This window comes from Colobus angolensis, unplaced genomic scaffold, assembly GCF_000951035.1.
Source record: "Colobus angolensis palliatus isolate OR3802 unplaced genomic scaffold, Cang.pa_1.0 Scaffold120, whole genome shotgun sequence".
Taxonomy (NCBI): Eukaryota; Metazoa; Chordata; class Mammalia; order Primates; family Cercopithecidae; genus Colobus; species Colobus angolensis.
This window is the reverse complement of record NW_012113142.1, coordinates 1,456,642-1,461,797: the sequence shown is the minus strand read 5'-3', so window position 1 is coordinate 1,461,797 and position 5,156 is coordinate 1,456,642.

Below are 5,156 nucleotides of genomic sequence, written 5' to 3'. Positions count from 1 at the left end.
GTGATCCGCCCGTCTCGGCCTCCCAAAGTGCTGGGATTACAGGCTTGAGCCACCGCGCCCGGCCCACTGCAACCTGTTTTATCAGCGAGGTCTATATCTTGAGCCAACCTCCTATCTCATTCTGTGACTTAGAATGCCTTAACCATCTGGGAATGCAGCCCAATAGCTCTCAGCCTCATTTTATCCAGCCCCTATTCAAAATGGAGTTGCTCTGGTTCACCCGCCTCTGACAATAGCAGGAGGAGTTAAAAAAAACAAAGAAAAGAAAAGAAAAAAGAAATTCTTTAACTCCACTTCAGGTGGCATTTCTTAGTGCCTCTGAAGGTTCTGATCCTAGAACCAGCCCCCAGCTCGCCCAGAGCAAGAGAAGATCATGAAAACCCAAGCAAAAGCAAGACACTGGGTTCCAGCATCAATGCTAAGGGCTAGAGCATTTTCTGGTGTTTTGCTTGGAAAGGCAGAATTTGGTTCTCTAGTGCCTCTACTAATTGGCCTCCATCTGACACCCTAGAGGCATGGTCTGATTAGAAACCACAGCTGCTTTGCTCATTATTTCTGATGAATGGGCATCACCTGGTGTCTCCGATGATGGCCCCTGCTCAGGACCCAGGTGTGACCTGCACAACAAAGAAAAGTAAGATGGCTTTGCAGTCAACATGGCAAAACCCCATCTCTATTAAAAATACAAAAAAAAAAAAAAAAATTAGCCAGGCGTGGTGGCGGGTGCCTGTAATCCCAGCTATTCAGGAGGCTGAGGCAGGAGAATCACTTGAACCAGGAAAATGGAGCAGCCTGGCCCACAACAGCCAGACTCCATCTCAAAAAAAAAAAAAAAAATTAAAAATTTTTTTGTAGATACGGGGGTCTTGATATTTTGCCCAGGCTGGTCTCAAACTCCTGGGCTCAAGCAATCTTCCTGCCTTGGCCTCCTAGTGTTTCTATTACAGGCATTAGACACTGTGCCCAGTCTCATATAAATTAATATATCAGACAGGCCCAATTGGTTTAATATTTCTTTTTTTGCAGATCCTTTGAGAGGTTCAGGGGTCCTCTGGAACATCCTAAAGTTAGTTTGAGGTCAAAAATGCTTAATTTTGATTTTTTTTTTGAGATAGGGTCTTACTCTGTCACCCTGGCTGGAGTGCATGGATGCAAGCATAGCTCACTGCAGTCTCAAACTCTTGAAGCAAGTAATCGTCCCACCTTAGCCCCAAGAATAGCTGGGTCTACAGTTATATGCCACCATGTGCAGCTAATTGTATTTATTTTTTGTAGAGATGGGATCTTGTTATGTTGCCCAGGTGGGTCTCAAACTCCTGGGCTCAAGCAATCCTTCTGCCTCAGCCTCCCAAAGTGTTGGGAGTACAGGCGTGTGCCACTGTGTCTCCCTTAATTGTGATTTTTGAAAAGTTTGTCAAATATCAAAGTTTTAAAACGCTTGATCAAAGTAGGATCACAGGTCATTGTGAAATCAAACCAAAGTGAGAAAAGATTTCAAAAGACACAAAGCACAATAAATACTTTTTTTTTTTGAGGAGAGTCTTGCTCTGCTACCCATGCTGGAGTGCAGTGGTGTGATCTCGGCTCACTGCAACCTCTGCCTCCTGGGTTCAAGCAATTCTCTTGCCTCAGCCTCCCAAGTAGCTGGGATTACAGGTGCTCGCCACCACACCGGCTAATTTTTGTATTTTAAGGAGAGACGGAGTTTCAGCATGTTGGCCAGGCTGGTCTCAAACTCTTGACCTCAGGTGATCTGCCCGTCTTGGCCTCCCAAAGTGCTGGAATTATAGGCATGAACCACCGTGCCTGGCCAATATTCCTGATGAAACAGAGATTCTCTCTTTCCTAGGCCAGTTACCTAAAAGGTAAAGAAAAATGTTTTACAATTTTCTTGTAAAGGGCAGATCAATGGTCCACAAAAACCCTGTGGTTCCAACATAGGGGCCCAAATTGTGGTCTTGTATCCATCAGTGTACTTTTGATATTAATGCTCAGTTTTTAGCCTAGGCAACATGGGAAGACCTCACCACTACTAAAAGTAAAAATTAGGCACGTGTGGTGGTGCACACCTGTAGTCCTATCTTCTTGGGAGGCTGAAGTGGGAGAATCACTTGAGCCCAGGAGATTAAGGCTACAGTGAGCTATGATCATGCCACTGCACTCCAGCCTGGGTGACAGAGCGAGACCCTGCCTCAAAAAAAAAAACTTCAATTTTGGGCCGGGCACAGTGGCTCACGTGTAATCCCAGCACTTTGGGAGGCCAAGGCGGGCAGATTACGAGGTCAGGAGTTTGAGACCAGCCTGACCGACACAGTGAGACCCCCGTCTCTACTAAAAAGACGAAAATTAGCCGAGTGTGGTTGTGCACACCTGTGATCCCAGCTACTCAGGAGGCTAAGGCAGGAGAATCACTTGAACTGGGGAGGTGGGGGTTGCAATGAGCTGAGATCGCGCCACTTCACTCCAGCCTGGGCAACAGAGCAAAACTGTCTCAAAAAAAGTAAATAAATAAAAGAAAAGAAAGTTCAGTTTTTAGAAAATCTTATATTTATGGATTTTTTTTTTTTTTTTTGAGACCAAGTCTCACTCTGTTACCCAGGCTAGTGCAGTGGTGCAATTTTGGCTCACTACAACCTCTGCCTCCCAGGTTCAAGCGATTCTCCTGCCTCAACCTCCCAAGTAGGTAGATTACAGGTGCGCACCACCGCACCTGGCTAATTTTTGTATTTTTAGTAGAGATGGGGTTTCGCCATGTTGGGCAGGCTGGTCTCGAACTCCTGAGCTCAGGTGATCCGCCTGCCTTGGCCTCCCAAAGTGCTGGGATTACAGGCATGAGCCATCACGCCCGGCCAAAAATCTTATAAATAATCCCCTTCTAATTTCAGCCAGCTTAATCACACACAAAATTCCTTTCATGAGATTAATCTTCCACAAACCTTCTACAACTTCCTTAAACCTTCAATTTTCTCCCATACTTCTTTTTTTATATTAGCAATCTACTTTAGGACAGAAATTTACTTTACTTTCCTCTTAATTTTGACCAAAGTCCTCTCTTATGCAAAATGAAAAATTACTCTTTTCAACTTTCTTTACCAAAAATACATCCTCATACTTATAACTTTTCTTCACATCTCTCCTACTTACTGGTCTTCTTCCCACCTTGTTTCTATTTCCTTCCTAAATCCATATTTTGAAACAATCTTTAAATAACCCCCAAGTTAAACAAAATTGCTCTTAACAAAAAAAAACTTATCTCAAAAAACCTAGCACAGTCACCAAGCATGCTTTTCTTTTCTTTTCTTTCTTTCTCTCTTTTTTTTTTTTTGGAGGCGGATTCTTGCCCTTATTGGCCATGCTGGAGTGCAAATGGCGCGATCCTGGCTCACTACAACCTCCGCCTCCCAGGTTTCGAGCGATTCTCCTGCCTCAGCCTGCCGAGTAGCTGGGATTACAGGTGCGTACCATCACGCCTGACTAATTTTTGTATTTTTAGTAGAGATGGGGGTTTTGCCATGTTGGCCAGGCTGGTCTTAAACTCCTGACCTCAGGTGATCCACCCACCTCAGCCTCCCAAAGTGTTCGGATTACAGGCGTGAGCCACTGCACCAGGCTTGATCCCTTTTCTTGAACAATCTGTATATCCCAAACCAACGCACCAGAATATTCATTTACAATGAGAATGAAACTATCCCCACAGGAGTGACAAGAACTGTGTACTGGGTTCTGGACAGAAATAGAGTTATAATTAAGCATTAATCAGGCTGCATTTTGGCCCACTTCCTTGTTGCTAAAAGTCAGGTGGCACTAGTTCCTGACCATTGCATACCATTGTTCCTGTAGATAAGATTTCTGACATTAGAGTCATAAGACTGTTTTAAGAATTTATTTGAGGATCTCCTGGGACTGTATCACAGGGGGAAAAGTGAAATAAAAAAAGAATCAATTTGGGCAGGGCACAGTGGCTTAACCTGTAATCCGAGCACTTTGGGAGGCTGAGGTGGAGGGATCTCTTGAGCCCAAGAGTTAGAGACCAGCCTGGCTAACATAGTGAAACCCCATCTCTACCAAACAAAATATAAAAATTAGCCAGGCATGGTGGTGAGTGCCTGTAGTCCTAGTTACTCCAGAGGCTGAGCGGGGAGGATAACTTGAGCCCAGGAGTTGGAGGCTGCAGTGAGATATGATCCAGCCACTGCACTCCGGCCTGGGCAACAGAGCAAGACCCCATTTCAAAAAGAAAAAAAAAAAGGAATTTATATTAAAAAGAAAAAAAAAAAGGCCTGAGTTTGGATGCAGTGGCTTAAGCCTATAATCCCAGCACTCCTAAGAGGCTGAGGTGGGAAGATCTCTTGAGCCCAGGAGTTCCAGGCTGCAGTGAGCCGTGATCACATCACTGCACTCTAGCCTGGACAACGGAGTGAGATCTTGTCTCTAAAACAAAACTAAACTAAACTAAACTTGAGAATGATAGTGTTACAAGAAAGGGGTCCCTACCCAGACCCTGAGTGAGGGTTCTTGGATCTCACGCAAAACATAAATCAGGGCGAGTCTGTAAAGTGAAAGTAAGTTTATTAAGAAAGTAGAGGAATAAAGGAATGGCCATTCCATAGACAGAGCAGCCCCGAGGGTGGCTGGTTGTCCATTTTTAAGGTTACTTCTTGATGATATGCTACACAAGGGGTGGATTATTCATGCCTCCTCTTTTTAGACCATATAGGGTAATTTCCTGACGTTGCCGTGGCATTTGTAAACTGTCGTGGCGCTGGTGGGAGCATAGCAGTGAGGACGGCCAGAGGTCACTCTCATTGCCATCTTGGTTTTGGTGGATTTTAACCGGTTTCTTCACTGCAACCTGTTTTATTTATTTATTTTATTTATTTATTTTTGAGATGGAGTCTCGCTGTGTTGCCCAGGCTGGAGTGCAGTGGCGCGATCTCGGCTTACTGCAAGCTCCGCCTCCTGGGTTCAGGCCATTCTCCTGCCTCAGCCTCCCACGTAGCTGGGACTACAGGCGCCCTCCACCATATCCAGCTAATTTTTTGTATTTTTAGTCGAGACGAGGTTTCACCATGTTAGCCAGGATGGTCTCGATTTTCTGACCTCGTGACCCGCCCGCCTCAACCTCCCAAAGTGTTGGGCTTACAGGTGTGAGCCAC